Here is a 25,376-nt window from a genome sequence, read left to right as displayed (position 1 = left end):
ATAATTTCATTGCTTTGAATTTTGAGACAAACTTTCACTATCATTTAATGATGACTATTTGTGATATAGCCCTGAAAGAATATTTATAACCTTTTCCGGGAAATATATCTGTTGTTTTCTAACGATTACAGAGAAGTGTATTTTGTACTATGCTGGAGGGATTTTCTTATTATTTAACAACTCTCAGAAAATCATCATAGTTAGTAAAACCTCATATTTAATCTTATTTTGCCTTCCTTTTTTGGTTCCCTTCTTCCTCCCTTATTTTTTGCTCATGTATGTTAGAAATAGAAGTCATATTTTTACTTTTCTTTTCAAAGAAATACTTTGAAAAATTTTTGAAGTAATATAGCTTTTTCTTTTGGGGATCTAAAACAATAATTCTGTGAAATATAGACTAGAGAACTATGTTGGGATTTTCAATTTCCCTATTGGAGAGTTCTCGAGATTTGCAACAAGAAGTAGAAGGACGAAGGTGTTGTAAAAAGTTAATCTAGAGTGGGCTGAATGGAAAAAGGCTTAAAGGGGTTCGATTGTGTCAAATAGGCATCTGAGCCTTCTTTTTTCAAGGATAAAATGTTAATTTTTTTCAAGACTGAATTTAGTTGAAATTCTCCTCTTCCTCTATAATTAAGTAATAATATGTGACAATGCATGAGTTATTGCATAATAATTCATACCTTTTTGCTTTGCTAAGAATGAGGCCATAGGATGAGTGCTTGTTTAAATGCACAAGTTATGAGTTATTATATCATAATTCACACCTTGAAGTACCATATTGTGATTATAAAATGGCCCTGTGCAAATATTATTAATTTTTAAAGTTCAGAAATAAATTATTAAAAAATAACACATTATGACTTCAAAAGAACCTCTCTAATGTGAATTCATTAAAAATGGAATGAAAAATAAATTTATGTACATTGAACCAGAATTATATATAATTTCTCTTGATGAACTATTTTCACTGACATACTGTTGTGAAGCATATGCTCCAAAATTTGTAGCTGTGGTGTAGATGTTTCTTTTCTTTAACATCCCAACAAACAATGTATTCTTACTTGATTTTTTCTCTCAAGGACATAACTTAATGGCAGCTGTAAGTCAGTCTTTGCAGTCAGTTTTAGTACTGTTTATTTTGTTTATCAGGGTTGCATGTACAAATCACGAAGGGCAGCTCTCTTCAGCATTTAACTGCTGACCTCCAGCTTTTGAAGTTCAGTCCTTCGTTGGCTTCTAGGACAACACCTTTTGCTGATCTCCCACTACCTCCCTCTTTCCCATATCTTTCACCAGTTTCTCTTCATCTTTCTCCCCACTGGTTCACAGTGGTCTCCAAAATTCTTACTACATTTTATTTTCTTCTGTTTAGTCCTATTCCACCAAGATATTATCTATGTCAATAATCCCATCTATGCAGATAGCTCCTTAATATAGCTCAACTTCTAAAATTTCACTCATGGCCCAAATTATTAATCTTTCCCATAATTATTCCAATTATTATTCCATATCTTGAAATCCAACATATCAAAAATGGACCATTGTCACCTCTTCTCTAAACCAACTCCTCTTCTGCTTTCTTTCCATGCCACCACTGCTTTCAGTCTCTGACGTCAGAAGCTCTTCAGTCATTGTTGACCTTTTTGTCTTTTTCAACTGTTGAGCACCTACTTTGTTCCAGCTGGGTGAGGAGGAATAATGTAAGGTGAATGTTCTTAAAGAACTTACATTGTAATAAAAGAACCAATTATGAAAATAAATATATTTAATATGAGGAAGAATGTGATATGCATAATGGGGCAAATAAGCACATTTGACTGTTTCTACCTGTGGTTATCGTGAAAATCTCTATGGAGAAGTGAGTCTCAAGGCGGTCGTGAAGGATGAGTGAATTTCAAAGAGTAGGTGGGTCACTCCAGAGCAATCAAAACCAGGAGGAGAGACCTGTAGGAGAGGATGCGGAAAGTCCTTACTGCATTTTAGTGTTAAAAGATCTTTTTCATGAAAACATGGCAGTGGTAGGTGTTGCTTTATTATTTTAATGTTCTTACTTGGCAAAATAAAATTTGGCAAAACTGTGTCAGCCCGGTAAAAATTTTAACATGATATTTCCTGGCTGCTCTATATACAGAGTCAAAAAGTCCTCATCTCGTATGTTTATCTCATATTCCATTTATCTCATGTTTCAGACTCTTCTCCAAACTCTCCATTTATGTGGTTATAACCCTAATTTAGAAATCCACTATTTCATTCTTAATTACCATAGCACCCTTTTAGCTGGTCTTATCCTATCTATTTTTTTCTATTCTATGCTGTACTCTGCTGTCAGAGTAAGCTTCCTCAAATCCTGATTTCTCTCTCTCTCTCCTCTGATCTTGAGATTATGGTATCTTTCTATTTCCTCTGTATTTAAAGCTCTGTGCCCAGCTATCAGTTTCCTCCGACATCCACCTCATTCCGTCTCCCAGTCATATTTCTGATGACTTTTCAAAACGCAATATTAAATGATGCTGGCCTGCCAGTCCTCTGCACAAATACCCTCCTGTTTTTGAAAATCCTGTTTATTATTCCTCAAGTCACCTCTGTATATCCTCTATTTTTCCCTAAATTGTGGCTGAAGAAAGTTGGACTCTTTATGAAGTGATCTTTAATTATTGCAACTCCTATCTTTCTCTTCCATATTAATTTTCAAACTTCTAGCATACCCAATATAAGTATGATGTTATATATGATTCAACATCAGTTATTTCAAAATACCTACTAAATTTGAAACACTGAAGGGAGTAAAGGAGAGAAATCAGAAAAGTAGAAGGAAAAAATTTGTTATTGAGTATTTTTCATGTGTCAGACACTGTTCAAGATTTTTAAATGCCTAAGTCCTGATCCTTAAAGAGCTTTCAATCCAGACATGAAGAGTCAATGTGCAAATCTGTGATATAAAGGAGACTATGCTAAGCGTGTGTTATAGGTCAAAGTATGGTGACAACGTGGAGGTCGGACACAGTGTGACTAGGAATGGCTTCAGAAAAAGGGAGCATAACTGGGCCTGGGAGGAAGAGTAGACTTGGAATGTGCAGAAATGGATGCAAAGGCAATCCAGGCACAGGGAATATTATACATAGTTGTAAAGAGGTAGAAAATGTTGAATATATTTAGAGAAGAATGATTAGTTCCATTTGGCTACATCATAGTTTCATCTGTCATTGATCTCCAGTTGCTTCATTAGATTGTTTCCTTACAGCTACATTAAAAGTCTCTAGAAACATGGAATGCTGCATCACTTCTTAAAAATGTCCTAAAGAATGTAGCACAGGCTAAGGTATAATATTCACTCAATAAATGTGTATTCAATTAGTTTAATTTGATTAAGCACAAAGCTTTCCCCAATAATATTTTGCATTAATGTATCACTTTTATTCTTCAGATCTCTATGTAAAGTCTCTTGCCTATTTATTTGATCTTTTTTAGGCTTTGCATGCTGAAGTTAGGAATGTTTTCAGATCTACTTTTATAGAGTGTTTAAATAATTAGCTGAATGGGCAATAATTAGAATTACATGTGTCAAATGAAGATAGCTTTTACCTTATATAATTCTCTAATATTCTAATTTTTTAGACTTCTGATACTTTATGGCTACCAAATGTTTCACATTTCTTCTTCTTTGTCTGGTAGACAATTATATAGTGCCTATTTTATGCCAAGTTATGGCACAGGATTGCAAGATCTAGGGGGAACCAATTTCCAGGATGACTAATCGTGGAGAACAACTCAGACTGAGAAAATAGTTTGTTCACTAGGTAGAACGTGCATTGAGAATTTAAGAAGCATCAGGGAAAACCATTCATTATATACAAGTTTCTCAAAGTTTTACTCCAGTCCTGTTCAATATACATACATTGAAAAACAACTAGGTGCCGGCCACTATAATGCATGAGGTATAACTCCTTGTCCTCAAGCAATTCACAGACTTGAAAGGATCTACCAGTATAACGTAGGTATAATTCTCTCAATGTAGATTTGCGACTGCCCTTACCAGGTTCAATTCTACTTAATGTAAATAAGACCTGAAGTTTCCCATGACATAAAAAACATAACGGTGTATATTAACATGAGTTTCTAGCATCTATGCAAAGACAAGAAAGTAAACTTTATAACTCTTGACATGTTTTAGCTGGACTTAATACAAAAGAGACAACCAGTGTCATCATTACCGGAATCAGCTGAGGGTCATCACTTAGTTGGACTCCCGTGACAGTCATCTATAGATTCCACAACACATGCCTGACTTTGTGCTATAAATTAACCACCTCATAATCAAACTTTGGCCAGATAGCAGATGACAAAGTCAGTCAATGATATGGAAAAAAAAAATCCCTGGCTCTTGCAACTGCATTTATGGCTTAGTGAAATGTATCTAACAAGACTCTTTTTATTTCAGCCACTAAAAGTGGGTCCTTGCTGAATTACTTTTCCTGCCTTTAAACTCTTTCTCTAGATAAGATGATGGAGGAAGGGCAAGAGAAAATCAAAAAACAAACTTAATAACACCATACCTTCGAAGCAGCTTGATTTATAATGAGTTTGTGGGAACATTCTGAACCTATTTCATGTTGAATTACAGTCCACCTTTACAAGTGGCTGCTGAAGAAGGAGTTCATGAGCAGACTCCTTGCACTACTTCAATCCTCTTCCTGCTCAGCTACTAAAATTTAAAATGCGATACAAACAAAATGCATCTATAAATTTATATAGTAACTACACAAACAAATGCAAACTCATTCTTAGTAACCATAAAATTACCTTCTGTTATCTATCACTTTGTGAATTATAGTTTCGTCGCTGGGAACAGCCAACAGCACAGAATTACACTGCTTCCCTTCTTATTCCTGTGCCACTGCTGTTCTCCTTGCTGGAGCAGCAATCAATAGTCTCGTGGATAAACAAATGATTAAAGGCCAAGATGAACCACTGTAAATAGGGATCGCATTATCTATTTTTGCACTGAATATAATTAAAAAAAAATCAGTGTCTACTTTTGGGCACCTAGCTTGAATAATAATCTAATTAACTTCCTTTTGTTTCTCTGATTTGACACACTTAAAATCTTCTTGAGAAAAGGCAAATTCGTAAACAGGTACAAAGTAAACAAGGAAATAAAGGTAGTTTTGAATGGATTTCTTATTGTAGAATATAAATTGGATATGCATAACTACATAATGAAACATCAGAAAAATTTTAGCTCCCAAGTCAGTAGAATTTTAAACCCTTTTCTAACTTAATACTAGTTTAAAATCCAAACAGTGTCACCTGTTTGGTAAATATGAGATTTTTAAAGTTTTATAAGCTTGGTAATTGTACAATAATGTAGTTTAAGTGAAATAAAGATGAAGACATAATTTCTTTATGTTTAATTCCCCAGAAATAGAAATAAATTGATTTTCCCATAAGTTATGGACTGTACAAATTTACTTTTTACTTTTTAGGTGAAGAAAATAAATTTGATAGTAAAAACATATTCCCAATGTATTTTCTGCATTACAGTTCTGATTATAAGGCTAAACTATTCTGATTTTAATTTTACTTCATTAGTCCATTGCTATTTCGTACTACCAAATCAAAAAGTAATCAGTATGGTTGATGATCATTCTACTTATACTTATTTGAAGTTTGAGAAATTTTCTTATTCTATATAAGATATTGTAATGTTTTATTACACTCTAGTGGTAACATTTAACTAGATTCATTTCCCGATTATTTAATATTCTTCAAATTGGTGGCTGTAAATGAAGAGATCTTCAAAATGCCATACAGTTACAGAAATTAGAATTTTAGTACAAGATTTGACAAATAAAGACAAGGAAATCACTCAGAAAGTAGATTAAAAGGGCAAAGAGAGGAAAGATTAGATAAGAGAGAAAATACATATAAAATCAATACAGGTGGGTCAGCATTCAACAAATAGCACCATCAAAGATATAATGAAAGCCAGTTTCCTTAAACAGAAGGATCAATCCCTAACATAATGTGTGAAAAAAAAAATAACTAGACCCATAATTGTGAAGTTTTCACAACACCAAGGATAATGTAATGACTAAAAGCTTCTTAAAAGAAGCAAACGGTTCAGACAGAAAGCAGCAAATAACAGATTAGCAGCAACTGCACATCTGTATAATTAGATGGTAGACATTAATACAGCAATACCTTTGAAGGTTTGAGAAATAATGATTTTGCTTTAGAATTAAATACCCAGTCAATCTGTTGATCAAACTGGAAGCTAAAAGAGATATATTTTCATGTCCGGAAGGCATGCAGCTTTATCTCCTTTACTTTAGACGCTACTGGAAGATATACTCTGGCCATTTAAACCAGGAAAGAGGACGAGACAGAATCCAGGAGCGTTTTGAAGGATTGACTGAAGACATCAATGGTGCAGTGTGCCTGGAAAGCGATGAGTCCAGATAGGAACAGGACTGCGGAGGAGCTTCTGGGAAAAAAAAGGGCATCCCAGGGATTTAATATTTCCTTGGGAATTCAGAACAATTTAACGTCACAATAAAGACAGTCAATACAAGAAAAAAACAACTCCAGAAAACTCCAGAAATTCCAGAAAAAAAACTCCCAAGTAACACAGAATCCAATAAAACAAAGAAAAACGATAAATCTGTACACAAAAGGAAATGTAATTATAGTACATTCCTGGTTATGTAGTACATAATATTTACATACTCATAACAATACAACCATTGATATTTTGTATATGCAAAAAATACTGAGGGACATAATTGTGTTTTACAGTACAGAACATAAATGCTATTACTCTTATTAAGGGTAAGCACATATGGCTGAATTTGGGAGTTGAAAAGAGGAAAGAAAAGTTACAGGTAAAGAAAGGGGGGCCCTGGAGTCCTTATCTTTCACTGGAGGGAGTCAGGGAATTGGCTTACTCATGAATCAAGAAGTCAAGCTATTTGCCTATTATTTAATGTTATAAAAGTAACCAACAGAAAGACTAAAAATTAGTGCTATGAGGGAAGGAATGTAGGAGTGGTATAAAGGGGTTAAATATTTATCAATGAAAGAACAAAGTACTATCTTTTGTAAATTTTCACTCGATACGTATTTGTTGACCAAAGGAAGAAAGGAATTAAGAACAATGATTTGGCAGCAGAACTTGCGGTCTACGAATAATGTTAGCATGTCAGATTCCCACCTTCCACCAAGAATCGTGTGGTTATTCTGTGCCTAACACTGTGCTACCTGCCAAAGAATATAGATAAATGACTTAATAGAGATCACAATAAAATATGAGAGATCAACACATTCAATAATTGCAATCAAAATTCCAAGAGTAATTTTGAGTAATACATTCTTGTGTGACTATGAAGAGGGAGTGAGTAACTGCACCTTGTGAAGAAGAATCAGTTAAGGTTGCCATTATCTGGCGACCTCTGAGTAGAATCTTTAAGCTAATTCATATAAGTTATTTAAAAAATTATGATGTGATTGGTGAGGAGGGAACTCCTGGAGGGCGTTCTACATATAGGAAACAGCATATGGGCACATAGCCTGGAGTGCTGATAATTTCAAATAGCTACAGATAGTAACCTATGGAAATTAAGATGCAAAAAGAAATGATTGTACAATATAAATCAGGAGTAATAGGAGGTCATGTTTTGAATGGCCTTTCATTTTATAGCAACAAGTTTGGCACTCTATCCTAAGTGTAACAGAGAGTCACTGAAGGAGCCTAGGATGAGAAGTAGCATGGTCAATCTTGTTCTGATGTCAAGCTCGACAATAGTGCGGAACAGATTGACTGCGGTCCATCATGGCATGGCAGGCATTTCAGAAGTGCTTCAAAGAGAATATCCTGAAATGTTCACTGGATAACATTTCCATTCCTAAAGGAATGTTTTCATAGAGAATTTGATAACGAAGTTGGAAATCCAGAGAGTGAATGAAAATAATGTTGGAAGACTGGGAAAGAAAGGATAAAGAACAATAAAAAACTGTCCATCTGGTGGAGATGGATAACTCCGCGCAAAAAGAGGTTTCCATCAGCTGGCACACCGATGGCGCCAAGTAAATTCATGTAGAATAATAGTAAGCCAAGTGATTCCCATTAGAGCAAAGCTTTCCCATAACTCAGGTTCTTACATACAAAGAATCTAAGTGAAGAGCCTCAGAGGAAGTTCACTGGTCCAGCTAATATCAGCATGCCCTGGTGAAATGGGAAGAGGAAAGGAAGAACATTTTCGTTTGGTTCCTAATGTAGTAGTCTCGGATCTTTTTCTTTCTTTAAGAAATGGAGAAGAATACCTTCAACTCAGGGTAGTGGTAAAGAGGTTGAATAAATTTTTAAGTCATTTGAGGTTTTTCAAAGTCAAAAAGGTAAGGAACATTGCATATCATTTCAGACTGTTCAAAATTGTTTTTCACATCCATCTGTGAACGATGAGCCATTGTTGTTCTATCGTAGGGCGTCGCATAGTACAACCATTTGCTAATATCACTAATTTTTCTTAGTAACTTAGATTCACAGTCAATAAAAACTCTCTTCAGCAATTCTGCCAAGGAAATTGATATTGCTACTTCCAAAATTGATTTTTTTGACCCCAGGCATCTTATTTTTTTTAAAAAACTAAAGCCAGCTGTTAGGCTATCCAATAGAGTTTCAGAAAAAAACAGAGAGGAGATGAAACATACAATTCTGTATTTAAAATATTTTATTTTATTTTTATTATTATGAAAATGTTAATTTCCTAAGGGAATGGAGTTTAAATGAACACTCTAGAGTCCATTTCCTAGGCCAATCAATAATGACCTCATTTGTATGAAAAAGAGAGTACCTGTACATTTCAAAGTAAAATTTATGGCACCCATATAAGTAAAGGGGTAAGAATTTCTAACACTTTGAGACAGCAAACACAGATTTATGTTGAAATACTTAATTCAGCATTTGATAAGTCCTCATATTCCAATACAAGTGTATATTTTCACTAAATAAAGCTTAGGATCAATCAGAAATCTAGGTCTCCTATCATTAACATTAGAAAGTTATCTACTCCAAAACTTGCATGATACTGTTCTTATGAGGTCAAATAGATGGTGTTTCATTTGCAAAGAGAAGCTAAAATTTGCTGGCTAGGTAAAAATGAAAGTGATTTTAACTGATCCAGTAGAAAGTAGCAGAAATGATTTAGCATAATAACAAAGCAGTTGATAGGGTTGCTGAAAACTTTTATTCCAGAGGGGAATTTGTTGGTTTGGGCAATGGTGTGTTTCAAGCACTTCCATTTTGAATATTTGCGTATGTATCATCAAAATAACTTTCTTTTTGTCGTCCAGCAATGTTCATCTACACAGGTAAAGGCAACTTGCAGAGTGGAGCTGTCAATCAGAAGTTAGGCAGGATGGACACTCCCCACTCTTTTTGTGTAGTGTGCCCTTGCACGCATCTCTGGTTTGGCTTCATAGCTACTGCACGGTTATTCACATGTATTATCTACACAATAATGCTTCATTTACATAGCTTTTTATATGCATGCTACAACTGCCAACATTTCAAAGTTAAAATAATATTGGAATTAAATATGAACAGAAGAAAAGAAAATTTAATAGTTGAGATGGAAAAAAGATGCTCTCATGTGTGATTAGAAAATGATGGAGATTTGATGAAGTGGAAAGATATGGAAAGCTGTTCTGGATGCCAACTACTTGTATAGAATCCTGCGTCAATGATAGTGACATGTGATGGCAGTCTGCATCAGAAGAGAATCCCTTTGCAATTTTGATAAGTGTACAAAGGAGGAAAGTCAGAACCCATTGATGAACTTAAAGAAACAGTTGACGATAAGAGAGAAAGCAAAGCTGTTTGTTTATTTAAAATGGAGATGAGATATCTGTATTTTGCTGCTTGCTTTTTAGAATAGGGGCTGGAAATGGGTCCCTATGAAAGAGTTAAAATAGAAAGCAAATTGAAGGCTGAACTAGATAGTTAGCTATTTATTTGTGTTTTCTACCATTTTGTTATAAGCAAAATTCCTCGTTGAATATTTGTTTTCAAATTATTTGAATAATAGGAAATGGTAGGGCAATTTCAAGTTTGGGGTGACTTCTACCTTTACTTTCCTTGGAAATCCAGGTTGGAGGAATAAATGTAAATAGATACGAAACTGAGGCAAGCCACCCGTCAACTCAGGTTTTGTGTGGATTCTGTTATGAGGCAGTCATAATAATCAAGGCAACTGTTCACAGCCTAGGATCAGGGAAGGTTAAAGAGAGCCTGCTATTCAGAATAAGAAATCATAGCAAAGGAAGGTTTGCACAAACTTGTGCAATTAATTAGGGAATGTGGCTGGAATTGTACCACCAAGTTTAGTAAGATGATGAAAGCGGGAGATATGTTTCTATTATTACTACATATACCGTATGTGAGAAAAAATATGTATATTACCCAGAGGTGGTCTCTGAATGTGAATTTGGATTTTCTTTGCCAAACTTTTCAAAGGCAGCAGGTATATTGCAGAGGATTTATTTGTTTGATTTTTTTATAATGTTAATTTTTTCAAATTAGAAGTAAAGCATTTATGCTTTATAAAAGTTGGACAATTTAGAAAAGTATAATGAAGAAAACAAATATACAATTAGATGAATTCTTAATTTGACTATTTCATAAATTCAAGAGAATGTTTTCAGATGAAAGATCGTGTACTTTATACTTTTCACAACTATCACATTATATTCCAAATTGAATTAATCACAATTTACATTGTGATTATAATTTAAATTTATGATGTCTTTTCTTTCAACTCAATGTTTTTCACGTAATTTCTATTGTATAGGGTAGTTAGGATAGATGTTATATGATTTTGCCCAAATACTTAAGAAATAAACTGAAAAATTCATATAAAATTTGCCTAGTAATTTAATGAATACTAATAATCTAATGTATGAGGAAATGGATATGCTGAAGCAAAAAGCAGGCAATGCTTGGGACAGGCCCCATGACATAGTGGTTAAGTTCGGTGTGCTCTGCTTCAGTGGCCTGGGTTTGTGGGTTTGGATCCCCAGCGCAGACCTACACACCATGCATCAAGCCATGTTGTGGCAGCATCCCACATACAAAATAGAGGAAGATTGGCAGAGATTTTAGCTCAGGTGAATCTTCCTCAAGCAAAAAAGAGGAAGAATGGCAGCAGATGTTAGCTCAAGGGCCAATCTTCTTCACCAAAAGAAAAGCAAGCAATGCTAGTAAAAAATATTATAGGCATTTCAGAGAAGATATCTTTCAACCAAAATTGCTTATTATTTTTAGAAAACAATAGAAAAATTAAACATATTTTACTTCCTCCTGTAACAAGCCTTTACTTAAGAGTCTAACGTTTTATTATTAAAATGCTTTCTGTGCTTGTGGTTCTTTAATACAATAATTCTTTCCTTTAGTTTGTCAAGCACTTTCATATCAAAGGGGTTCGTACACTAATGAGAAATAGTTTACATTGAAAGACTAAGGCAGCAAAGCTGAAACTCAAGAGACACTAAGTTTTAAAAATATGATCCCATTTACATATTTCTTACAGAAATTTCTATTTTGCAGGAGAGGTCAATTTAGACTCCTTTTTAAAATACATCTTGGTGGTTCAGCCCGGCGGGTAGTGGTTGAGTTCGTGGGGTCCGGGGTTCACAGGTTCAGATCCTAGATGCAGACCTGCATGCTGCTCATCAAGCCGAGGTGGCATCCCACATAGAAGAACTAGAAGGACAACTAAGATATACTACTAGGTACTGGGGCTTTGGGGAGAAAAAAGAAAAAGAAAAAAAGAGGAAGATTGGTAACAGATGTTAGCTCAGGGCCAATCTTCCTCACACACACACAAAAAATCTTGGAAATATTTAATGAATGGTAGTCAATTATTTTAGGAAGGGACAAATATTCCTTTTCTATCAGTGCGGGTTAGCTTTTGCTGGTTTGAACAAATGAGGACTGGATGCTGACGAGCACAAGAAGTCGCTCTCCATGAGGATGGCTGAGGGCCTGTTTGGGGATTCAGCCATGTTCAGCAACTCAATGTGATTACCCTCCCACTCTGATGCTCTGGCAGGGCGTCCCAGGGCTATTGTGCAAGGCACTGTTTATATACCTGGAACGATTCCTTGGCCATCAGTCCTCCGCCCTGCTCTGAGGGAAGTGCTCTTTTAACCTGGCTGCCCTCTGGCCCAACAGGTAGAGGACCCACAGTCTCTGCCTCCCATCTCATGGGGCATAAAGCTACACCTCTTCACAATAACATTTTCAATAATTATTAACTACCAACTTCTATGGACAAAATACTTGTTGATTTCCTGCTCTGGTGATTTACACGTTTTTGGTGCTCCCTGTGTCTCATGGACTGAAGGAAAAAGCATGACAAGGGCAAACATTTGGTTGAGGGATGAGAGGGATGGGACAGGGAAAGAGTTCATTATGAGGATGGAGAGCTGGAGGCGAGCAGGTGGGGCTGGACCGGGTAGGAGAAGTCAGGTTGCCCACACTGGCTCCCGCTGTTGGCGTGCAGCATTTGTTCTCCTAAACAGTTTTCCAAAGTAGCTGGAGTTTTTGCATTACTAGTGATGCTTGCCCCAGAGGGCACTGTTCGCTGCTGATTTAAAGATCCGACCCTTTAGGCTTTACTCAGCCTGGGTGTGTGCCAGAAGCTATGGCTGTTCGCCATTTCTCCTTCTCCTGGCATCCCAGGGAGGAAGGGACGCACTTGGTCAGAAAGGGGAAAAATAAAGAGACCCTTCTGGATTGCGGTGTCACGCAGCCGCTGGGCAGCCTTCGGAAATAACTCCCTCTCTACCCTGACCTGCTCACTCCAAGTTGGGGCATGGGAATCCAGTTAACTATTTGAAACACAGAAGATTACTTTAAACTGAGAGCCACAAGAAAGGGAAAGGAACAAATCTCCTTATTCCTTCTAGACTCAAACTAAAATACAAATTACAAGGACAGGAAACCATATGTTTTAGTTTCTATTCATATTTGTTGGATTATATACCAGCAAATGTTATTTCTTTCAAAGCCAAGCTCATACGGGGCAAAGGTAAGATGTACTTAAGTGAGTGATATGCTTGATTAAGCAAGAAAGGAGCGAAGGGAAGTAGTCTGTTCCTGGTGGTAGAGAGCACTTTGGGATCTGGGGAAGGAGTCTGAACTAGGTGCTTATTAATGCAGTCTCCTTTGGAAGTTAACCAATATTTATACAGTCTTATATAACCCTGAGAGCAAAAGTAGAAGAAAGACTGGCCAGTAAAAGAAAGAAAGCTCCGAGGCAGGACAGCACTGTGGGTAAGAGGCAGGACGCAGAAGCTCGACATGCGGGGTCGGAATTGCAGCTTTACCACCTACTGGCTGTGAGATTGTGGCAAGTTATTTAACCTCTCTGTGCTTCAGTGTCGTCATTTGCACAACGGGAACGATGGTGATAATAGATGCATATCTCACAGAGTCGTGAGGATTAAAAATATTGTGTAAGGAAAGTGCTTATAAGATAGAAAACATCACAAAGCAATTATTATTGAACACGAAATTTTATTAACCAAAGGAGGTTAGGTTTGTAATGGAGTAATCTTGACTGTAGAATTTGTTTACTAAAGGGTCAGAAGTGTAGAGTCAACTTGAGGTATAAATTAAGGGTCAGAGTGTTGCCTGTATATCCTTAACTGTTCTTCATTTCTTAACAGTAGCTCAGGTAACATACTATTATTTGGCCTTGTCAATGCAGGGAACACTAATACAGGCAAGCTTGTCAGAGAAAAGTTGGGCATTTACCTGCTCATAGAAAAGGCTCAGATACCTTAAACTTGGTTTACACATCACTGATGTTTGAGTTTTCTTATTTAGCAATAAGATATTCAATTTCTATTCACCTGGCTGACAAGGGCTTTTTGAAAACCCTCTTGATAACTATCCTGAATATTCTCCACATCCATAATCTTAAAATTTCTAGTATTTGTTGAAGCTTATACACTGTGGGTCAGTGTACGAAAATCATTTTTAAGATGATATAAGGACAAAAGCACATAACCATTCTACTCAAAATATGTCTGCCCATTGCAGAAATGTGCATTGTGGCCATTGAGATACTTCAGAGATCTACGAAATAGTTTTAGCAATGCTGTTAATATTTACACGGCTGAAACTACATTTAATATTATGTAGATGAACTCAAAAGTACGCTTTGCCCTTAAGGGTGAAAATGACCCTCAGAGTACAAAGGGAATACTGTAGAAGAAAAAGGTGTGTTTGATTTTTGAAGGCCACACTTTGTCCCAAATGAAGATTAGGCAGCTTCTAAATGTCTTTCATTTACAGAATCAGAGATGAGACTACAAATTACCAAATAAACTCCCTGAAGAGTCCTGAGATTTTCTAGCTTGAGATTGCTTCCTGTGTCAGTCAGGGCCCCATGGAGGGGGGTAATGCCATTTTTAATGCATGCTCTAATAGATCTTTTTCATGACTCTAAATCATCTAATATTATCCGTCAAGCTGACTTATTCTCTTGATCTTCAAAGAGAAAATAATTTGAACTATTTTCTTCCTTGAATTTTCATTCAATATCTTCCATAAATGACTTTTAATGCACTTTTAATATCAGTAACTTTCACAATATCAGATGCAAGTTCATAGTGCATTCAACTTGTGAGTTTTTATTGATCATTAAATCAATAAATATACTGTTTTTCCCCCCATGGGATTATGCAGATGTTAAGAACGCATATTTTTAGGGGATTTAACTCTAGATTTCCCTGGAATGAAACTGAAATTATTTTATACTGGAAATATTCTCTGCCTTGTTTTTATTGAATAGGAAACCTAGAAAGACGGCATATTCAGCTGAAAGATGAATGAATGGTGCTCAGCATTAACACTGAACAAAGATGAGAAAAGACATCATCCTTTGCCCACCTTCTTTGTCCCTAGTTGAAACCAAAAATGGAATTAAAGCTCTGCTTTATGGTGCATGCAGAACTCCAGATAAATGCTGATTGCTAACGCAGATGTCATGCCTGTGTCACTTAGGCACCCTATCACACATGAAGACATCTCCTTAAGAATAGGTGTGGTGCTGAGAATGCTGATGGATGCCTGCTTGTGCTTAACAGCATTGTTCACTCCATGAACAAGAACTGCCTGCTAAACAAACTTTGTGCATACATCCTATGAGGACAACATTTGAGCCTTGGTATAAGCAGAATGGAGGATCAAAGGTTTTTTAGAAGCTGGTGAATGGCTGTAAGACAGTACGATAGAGGGACCCTAATCACGAGATTTAGCTATCAATATTCCAATCATGTGGTTTAAATTCTATGTCATTTTAGTTCAAGATGAACTCAACATAGTTGTAAAATTCTGGACAAAATAATTTCTTATTGGGTAACCTTTTTTTTGTTACGACTAAATACACACTAATTTATCAGAAATTTGTCTACCGTGAGAATACAAATTAAAAGCTCTATTATCAGTTATAAAAAGATTTCACATGTAAAGTGTCTGCCAGTCTGCATCCTTTTCTAATAGATTGCTTGTTCTTTACCTTAATTATGGCTTGATTTCATTTTATGTACATTTCCATTTCCAGATGTGGGATGTCCTAAGTAACTCTTATCAGAAGATATATGAATGAGCAAAGGATTTTCGTTAGTTTATCTTGCTCTTCGCGTGTTTGAAAAATACATGAAGTCACTTAAGTGATTCTCTCAACATTTTATTTCACATGGAAGAACTCCCAACTTGGTGACCTTGAGCAGCAATTAGTTATTTCTTTATCATCTCTCCTCATTCTGGGAGTTTTAAATGTCTGCCTTGCACACAAATTAAGGTCACATTTTGTCATCAGGACTGCTTACACAACTTCTTCCTCAGATTTCATTTTGAACACTGATCATCCATTATAGGCTGAGTACCTATTGGCTTTTCTGGGAGCTGCTGAAAATGGTATACAAATGCTTCAAATATAATTTTATAAGCATAAACTGAGCTAATGCACTATTTCTCAGTATGGGGTTTTACTTAGTTCACTTGACTACTTGTAAAGAATGTGTCTGGACAGTGACTCAAAGAACCTTTTTAAAAAAGCATATGAATCATACTCAATGATTTATTCACATATCTATTTAAAAAATTCCATTGGTCATGCTAAAAAAGGTTGCAAGCCCTTTGACTTAAGTATTTCTATAATGGCTGTTAAAATCAATTCTGGCATTAAAGTCTCCAAGAATGAACAATGCATTGAGTGGAAAATTGATTACATGGTCAAAGAACGGCCCTTTGTGGCCTCGTTTGCTTTTTCGATTAGCGCAGCTGTCATGGCTGTTGTAGGTGGTCCTCAAAACTTATAGGGAAAAAAAAATCTGTCCTTGATGCTTAGTGTTTGTTGATGGATTTTTGGGAAAGCAATATGTTTTGCTTGCGTATTAGAACCTCCTGATGTAGTTACCAATGTCAGGTTTAGTCCTGCAAAGATAAAGGAGGATACGAAGAAGACTGATGTGTGAGGAAAAACGAACCAAGTAATATAGAAAACTACTTCCAGGATTTCTATCTACGTTTATGGGAAATACATTCTTTCATAAGAGAAATTGCTCTGGTTCTTACTACAGCCATATCTATAGTAGAGTATCTTAGCTTTGATGGAAAATCAGCTGATATGTGGACCTGCAGAAGAGAGTAGCTACAAATGGGAACCAGTCACTTTTTCATCTTGTTTTCTCTCTTTGCTTTTTCTTTTCTGCCACCAGAAAGAAGCTTTCAGGCCAAGCCTCTTCCTGAAACTCAGGGAGGACTTTCCTTCCTACACTGGTCTTACGCACTTTACCCTGAATTACAGGCTGACGGTGTTTAATAAGTATTTATTGAAGTGTGCTATTGATTGATCCTGGATTTGTTTATTTACGTACTTATATTTAACTTTTTCTTTCTTTCTTTCTTTCTTTCTTTTTTTTTGGTGAGGAAGATTGGCCCTGAGCTAACAACCGTTGCCAATCTTCCTCTTTTTGCTTGAGGAAGATTTTCGCTGAGCTAAAATCTGTGCTGATCTTCCTCTATTTTGTATGTGGGATGTTGCCACAGTATGGCTTGATGAGTGGAGTATAGGTGTGTGCCTGGGATCCAAACCTGCCAACCCTTGGCCACCAATGTGGAGCGTATGAACTTAACCACTACAGCACTGGGTTGGCCCAACTTTTTCTTTCTAATGAACAGGTTTCAGATCATATCCTCCTAGAGTTCTGGAATGGTGATCTGCTCTACTTGCTTTGAACTCTTCCAGGAAAAGACTTATATACTAATTTCTCTGGCTTCCCAGGCTAGCAGTCAAATGAGAATTTTCTACTTCTCTTCCTCTTGGGTATTGTATTAGTTTCCTATTGCTGCTGTAAAAATTTACCACATACTTACTGGCTTAAACAACACAAATTTATTATCTTATAGTTCTTGAGGGCAGAAGTCTGAAATGGGTCTCTCTAGGCTAATATTTCCTTACCTCCTGCAGATTCTAGCAGCCACCTGCACTCCTCGTCTTGTGTCCTCCTTCCATCTCAAAGAGAGCAATGGCCAGTCGAGGTTTTCTCACACTGCATCACTCTGACACTGATTCTCTTGCCTCCTCTTTGTCTTTCACTTATGAAGACCCTTGTGTTAACGTTGGGCCCACCTAAACAATCCAGGATAATCTCCCCATCTGAAGGTCAGCTGATTAGCACACTTAATTCCATCTGCAACCTTAATTCTCCTTTGCCAGGTAAAATAACATATACACAGGTTCTGGGAATTAGGATGTAAACGTCTTTGGGAGGCCATTATTCTGCCAACTATAACCATATTCAGTCAAAGTAAGCTTACTGCATCTACAGCATTTCTAATAACTACAGCATCATGGCCGTATCTTTGATAGAGAAAAGATACCATGTCCGGTGAACTTCAATGGCTTTCCACCAGCTTCCATGAAGCTGGTCTTTCTATCTGCAAAACGAATTTTTAGTCTGATGTTTATTGACTGCTATGGATTTCACACATGTGCGTCTTTAAATCCTTTGAAATTCTATGTTAAATATTTTGGTAAGTGCCTTTTTTGTTTTCAAAGAAGTCATGAACAAAGTTATATAATTATATAATGCTACATAGTCCTACATTCAATAATCATTGTTCCAAAATTATAGTTTTGGCTCTTTTCTCTCTTCCTCAGAAAACTAGAGTGATTTCCAATGGTTTCCAACTTATATTAAAAATCACAAGCATTTGACTGAAAATCTTCTATCGGAATCTACATAGCATTCTGGAAGGTGAATATGGAGAGTCTGATATTCCGCCATGTTCTTAAATTTGACCACCGTTTGTGACTAAATTACCAGTGAATCTTTCAATGAGGTTTTCCATTTCTCTAACTTTTAACATCTTGCAAAGCAGAAATATATCCCATGGCTGAGCTAGGAGCACTAAAGGTTTTGGGAAGGTTTTACTTTTCCACTGCCAGTCCGTCCTGTTTCTCTTTATTCTATTTGATATATCTGGTGTAAAACTCTCAAACTTTCCTAAATCTTTTGTTTTTTATGTCTAAGATTGTTTCGCTGTTACGAGTAAAAAGTGAAAAAAGAAGTAAGTCTATCGGATACCAGACTTTTCTTGGACACCCTCTTCGTTCCTCCAAGTACCTTGTCTTCCTCTCACTTGGTTGTAAATGAAAACTCCTGTCCTTGCTTAGCTGATAATTAAGATTCTGGCTTTTCCAGTGCTCAGATGTTAAAAGGAACACAGAGATATAGGAAGAAACCTAACTTCCTCTTCTCCCTCCATAGTGATTTCAGGAGTGTAAGGCATGTGAAGTTTTTGTCCTTCATGTTCTTGGCGTTCCTCTGCTGAGACACTGTGTCATGCTGCAGTGGCCTCTGTTCAGGGAGGTGCGTGAATGATCTGTGAGAATCTGCCATGCTTCCTTCTCCCAAAGGAGTTGCTATGCGTCTGACCTTGGGAAGGAGTGGATGAATGAAGATTTGGCACAACATATCTGAAAGATTGCCAAGCCTTGCTACACCCTACTGTCTAGCTACCTACCACCTCCCATTCTTCAATCACAGCTTGTCAATTTAATTAATTATTTGCAGATACCTGCCAGGCCTCCAATATAAGGTTTAGTTTTAAAATTCACTTTTTAAGTCAACAAACTTTTATTGAGCACTTACTGGATGCAGGACACAGTGTTGTGTGCCATGAATTAATGTGTCATAATGTGGCAGTTTACCACATGCTTACTCCCATAAAAGCTTAAAACATGGTTTAAAAGACAAGGAAAAGAGAGAAAGTTGGAGAGAGAGAAAAAGACAGGGGTGGGGGAAGGTGGAAAGGAGAGAGATAGAATGAGAGAGATATTAAATAATATCAATTAAAGAAATATCACGGGTCATTACATGATTAATTACCAAATGAGTGCTATAAATTTTAAGTGCCCTGGCTTCAGAGAAAGGAGAGATCATTGTGAATTGAAGGGTGAACTTGAGATAGTTTTGAAAGGAAGCTAGGTGGAGAGTAGAGAGTTGGCATTTTGAATAGGTAAGCCCAGCATGGAATGGAGTAATCTGATATAGATGCTTTATTAAAATAATCTTTTAAATTTTATTCATGCCTAACAAAGCTCGCGATTTGCCCTTCTTGGATCAATCCTGGTTTAACTCCACACGGTTGGTAGTCTAACCATAGAAGGAAATAACGGTTAATTTGCATTGATTATAAATGTAAAGCTATACTTTTATTCATATTTACAGGCAACAAACACACCTTTGATTGTTAAAATCCGTAACTAACCCTGTCAGCAATATTTACAAAGACACATGAAGAAAATTTTTCAAATTCCACAATGAAATGGTTTTTACCAAAATACTTTAAAAATCTTTAGAGTACATACTAACTTTTCAGAATCGGAAACTTTTTGTGGGCCTCTGTCTGAATCTTAACCTTTCTCTGATGCTTGTAATTGCTGTACTATATTTACTTGTGATTAAATGGAACCCTCAGCCCATTGATAATGACTTTTGGCTTGTAAAGAGCAATAAAAGAATTTAAATCGTTTAAAGTATAGCACTTTGTTATCAACTATCCAACATTATTCTAATAAAAGAATGCCTAACATACTTTTAATGAATTTCCTTTTATATAAGATAAAATATTTAGCAGGACAATTTGAGATGCCCATTAGAGCATCTCATTCATAAATGTCCAGGATGTTCATTTTCCAGGACTTGATCATTCAAGGAAAGGTTTATGTGCCGGAGAGAATTATCCATCAAGTGCCTTTACTTCTGGAGAAGAAAGACCCAAAGCCATGCCCACAAAGTCTTCTCTAGGATCTTTTGTTAAAATTTGACTCTCTAAGAAAAATATCTCTTTTTTTCTCCTTTAACAAATTGCTGTAAAGTGTGAAGTTCACCCTTTCTTCTTCTTCTTCTTTCTTTTTTTTCCATAAGAAGCACATAGATAATAGAAAGGAATTTTTGGCTTTTTGCTAGTTAGTGACTTTGAAGGAACTTTTAACAGCTGTTCAAGGCCAAAATAGATTACTCTGTTTTATGCAAAACCTATCAGCATTTTTGCTATTGCACATTTCTTTATTTCCTCAGAGTTAATTGCTAAATGTCATCTACTCCTGCTGTTCAAGTGAGCCTGAATTTTCTCAAGATGTTTCATAACTTTCTCCTTAGAGATTTCAATCTCTGTCAAATATTGTGGTTTTTCTTAAACAGTATGTTTGAAGTGGGAGCATTCCAAGTGTCCTTTATGGTAAAGATGCGTAGAAACATCAATCTCCCTTTGCTATCTTTATTCTGCATTAGAAATTTCAAGGGTATTTCTATGTATTTGAAAAACAGGTTGAAATTTAAAAATTTCGTTCATATTCCTTTTGCCTTTTTGCTTTCCAAAGTCTCTTCATTTAGAGTAGCTGCGTTTCTCTAATTCTCATACTCACTGATCAAATTGTATCCACTATTTTTTCCTACTTAAATCTGAAAAAATGATTTAGCAGCAAGCTCATAGGTTCTAAAATACCTTTCTTTTCAAAAGCTGCTACAGGATGTCATCCTCATGCACTTTAGCAGGAGTCTCTTGAGCTCTTTCAAAAATGTCTGAGTGGAAGACATTTGTTTATATTCCTCACCTAAAGGGTACCTTCCTCTTTTCACAACGTAACTAGGTCCTGTAGTCAAAATGTCACACACCAGCCTGTCAACAAATCATGAAATAGGTAAGTTTCCTGTGAAGGTCACGCATACAATTGCTCATCAAAGAATTATACCAAAGGTCTTGCAGCTTTACCACTTCTGTTTGCTCATTTTGCATTCTTTTTTTCCTTTCCTTTTTTCCTACTGTCACCCTGCCTCCACCACCCGCCCTTGCATTAATCTGGAATTCTTATTCTTTTGAATCATAAGATAGACGGATTTAAAAAAAAATTCCTAGGTGCCTGGTGTCTCTGTTTTCTCCTTGGTTACATTGGGCTGAGCTCCGGGAGGTGGGGGGAAGGGGGACGGGGAAGGCGAAGAAGAATGTGGGGATCTCTCCGAAAAGAAAACTGAGAACAAACCCAGCAAATACTAGGACTTTAAAGAAGGAAATGATGGAGTAGCTATAAAATTTCACAGGCAATCTGAACGTGAAATTTCAGCTACAACTTTACCTGGTTATTCAGGGCAAGGTATAGGTTGCAGAGATGCCTATTAAGATATACATTGGTATAAGATCTTTGAATGCTATTAATTTCACTAATAATACCTGAATGTGGATTTCTCTACAATGAAGCTTTCCATATAGGCATCCCGCATTAAAGGCTCTTTAGAGATTCTATTCTACCGGCCTGCCAAGGTGCCTCCAATCCAACTATTGAACAAGGACATTGCTTTACGTGAGTCCTTTGTCCCTGGAGGCCAACAGTTAAAAATCTTACCAGTTACCTTGAAGAAGTAACATGCTACTTGTCTGCAGTGGCATGGATTCATTTGACAATAAAATATATAGGCTAGTTCTCAATTGAGGACTTCTGAGCAGCTGGGTACAGACTGCAGAATAAAGACTTGAGGGCCTTTTTTGGGTAGAAAATGGGTGTAGTCCAAGAAAATCATGCCAAAAAGCAATGAGGTCATTAGAATAAGCGGCGATAAATTTTTCCTTACTTCATAGTTTTTCCAGTCTTGAAGAAATCTCACCCAAACCCAAGGTTCAGAGCATACATTGTGCATAAAGGAATTAGACAACTGAAGGACCTTCCTAGAAAAGGATAATGCTATTCCGTAAATTCCATTTGTTTTTCACTAGCCTGAAATGGACTGTTAAGTCTTTAAAGATAACAAGGAAATTTGAAAAAAAAAATTACATTGGATCTCAAAATTTAAAAAAGACTTTGAAAAATCACATGCCTAAAAATGAAGGAATTTGTTCCTGGTAGACTGTCATCATTCTACTTTGTGGTTGTTTATTTCTTCTGTTGTGTCCACTGAAGGTGATGCCCAGCCTTTTACTAAGAGACATAGTGTCATCCCAGGGTGACGTTTTCCAAATGCAGAGTTATTTACCTAGCTTTTCCACCAGCTCCCTTGTATGAGTCATTGATGATGACACAATTTTAGTCTCCTGTTTTTCAATTGAAAAAGACAGTATACAAACCATGCTTATTTTTAATACTTGCATATTATTCTATTCCATAGAGGCACTGTACCTTTTTAACCAATCCTTTATGGTTAGACGTTTAAGTAGTTACTGCTTTTTCAACATTATAACTATCCCTGTGATAAGCATCCTTGTTCAAACATATGAGAATGTCTCCAATTATTTCTTTAGGAAATATTCGTTGAAACAGAATTTCTTAGTGAAGGAATATGCATATTTTTAAGGCTTTTGATGCCCCAAATTTGCCACCAGTCATAAATTCACCAGCAGTGTATGTGAGTGCCCAGTTCCTCATATCTTCATAAATAGTGGGTATTTTTTTAAAAAAATCTTTACCCGCTTGATAGCTTGCATTTGATTTGCATTTCTGTGATTATTAGTGAGATTATATTTGTTTTGCTTGTTTAGAACATAGGTCCACAAACAATAGCCCACAAGCCAAATCTGGCTCATGACCAGTTTTTTGTATAGATCCTTGTTAGAAATGATTTTTTACTTTTTTGGGGGGTGAAGAAGATTTGCTCAGAGCTAACATCTGTGCATCTGTGTCAATCTTACTCCACTTTTTATATGTGGATTGCCACCACAGCAAGGCTTGACTAGTGGTGTAGATCCACACCCAGGATCTGAACCTGCAGCTCTTGGACCACTGAAATGGAACACACCAGACTTAACTGCTATGCCACAGGCCCAGCCCCACAATCTTTTACATTTTTAAAGGGTTGTAAATAAACAAACAAACAACAAAGAAAAGCATATGAAATGGATTTCATGGCCTCAAAACCTCCAATATTTACTACCTAGCCCTTTACAGAAAATGTTTAAGATCTCTGGCTCAGAGTGAAATAATAATAATTAAAAATAATCAACACTGTTAATCTCCAAATAGAGTGCAGACGCAATGCTAAAGATTTTATGTGCATTGTCTTATTTAATCTCCACACAATTCTACAAGCTGGGTATTTCTTTCTGACTATTTTCAAGCTAAGTAAATAAGCTCAGAGAGGTTAGATAACTTGTCCAAGATCTCACAGCTAGTAAGAGGTAGAAATGGGATTCTAACTCAATGTCTCCAAAGCCTGTGCATTTAACTATTATGCTAAATTGCGCATGATTTTGTTATATTTACACATTAATTTTGAGAGACCTGAAGTCTCTTCAATATTGGGGTTTCATATCCAGATACATAATGTCTCAATTTATTCACATCTTCTTTTGTGTTCATCAGTAAAATTTTGTAGTTTTCTTCATAAAGATGCCATATGTCAAATATTTTCCCCTGAGCATTTTATATTTTGGTTGGTTTGTGAATGGAATCATTTTCCATTTCCAGATTTTCAAGGGTCATTATTATCTAGGAAAAGAATTGTGCTGTGTTTGTTAATTCTGTAACTGGTTATATTTTTGAACTTCTCTAATAGCTGTAGTCAAATTTTGTTTCTTCTTGCATTGTCCAAATAGACTATCATAATGATAGATTTACTGCCTCATCTCTAATATTGATCAGTTTTTCCCCTGCTTGATGATTTCACTGCTTGTACTTCCAGAATGATGTTATCACGTATACTTGTATTGTTTTGGTTCTCATAGAGATGACTCTGCTTTCTATCATTCGACAGGATCCTGGATGTTGGTTTGTGACACATTTTCAAATCATGGTAAGAAAGTGTATCCTGTTCTTATTTTATTAAGACTTTTTTATTCCAAATTTTGTAGAAATTTATTAAATCCCTTTTGTGTATCTATTCATAAAATATCAATTTTATCCATTGGCATTTTAATATGATGAATTCTATTACTAGACTTCCTAAGATCAAACCATCTTTGCAGTTTGGAAATAATCCTTACTTGGTCACAGTGTATTGCCTTTTTAAAATATTGCTGGAATCAACTTGTAAATTTTTTTAAGGATGTCTTACATTCATATTCCTAAGTGAGTTTTGTCTACAGTTTTCTTTCCCTGAGATTTTCTTCATTGGGTAATACTAGCATTGTAAAATGCTTTTGTATATAGTATTATTATTGTAATTAATTTCTAATTATTTCAATTTTTTTCTCTGAGTATTCTTTAGAAGATTGTTTCTTAATTCCCATGCAGTTGAATTATTTCAAGTTATTTTTGATTTTAATATTTTTGTGGTATTGCATTGTGATCAGAGAAAGTAGCATTAATTGTTTTGTCTGCTCCCTCTATACTGTTCATAATTATATCATTTACTTTAATTAAAATACATATTCAAAAATATTTTTCAGTTCGTCTTCTTCAAGATAAAACCAAATTCTGTTGAAACCATGAGTTATATCATACTCCCTACTATCACGCCTAGTCTTTTTCGTCAGTTTTGATCTCAGATTTTAGAGTAAGCTTTTTGTTTTCTAATGGTTGCTGTTAATTAATACCATCATAATAATTGAAAATGGCTAAAATTTATTGAGCACCTTACTGCATACTAAGCCCATTACCCACACGGTTTCATTTAATCTTCACAATCTTAGAAGGAAAGTGTTATTATTTCCCTTATTTTATAGATGAGAAAACTGAGGTACAGTGAGTTACATTAACTTTCTAAAGGACACCAACTAGTATGTGGCGAAGCCATGATTAGGACTCCAGCTGTCTTACTATACATCTACACATTCGGTTTTGCAATTACATTTTCAACACTCGTTCATTCAATTT

The 25,376-nt window shown here is 35.9% G+C and overlaps 1 long non-coding RNA gene across 1 annotated transcript in view; it reads left to right on the top strand.

Moving 5' to 3' along the window:
- Positions 1-21,218: 21,218 nt before the first annotated feature.
- LOC138918535 (uncharacterized) overlaps positions 21,219-25,376 on the top strand; it is a 29,647-nt gene continuing 25,489 nt past the window's right edge. The window contains exons 1-2 of the long non-coding RNA XR_011428008.1: positions 21,219-21,278; positions 24,316-24,354. This is a non-coding gene — a long non-coding RNA (uncharacterized lncRNA). The remainder of the gene's footprint in view (positions 21,279-24,315; positions 24,355-25,376) is intronic.

The sequence above is a fragment of the Equus caballus genome, chromosome 17 (genome assembly GCF_041296265.1).
Source record: "Equus caballus isolate H_3958 breed thoroughbred chromosome 17, TB-T2T, whole genome shotgun sequence".
NCBI classification, from domain to species: domain Eukaryota; kingdom Metazoa; phylum Chordata; class Mammalia; order Perissodactyla; family Equidae; genus Equus; species Equus caballus.
Note: the sequence above shows the minus strand (reverse complement) of the source record. Positions and strands in the feature narration are given on the sequence as shown.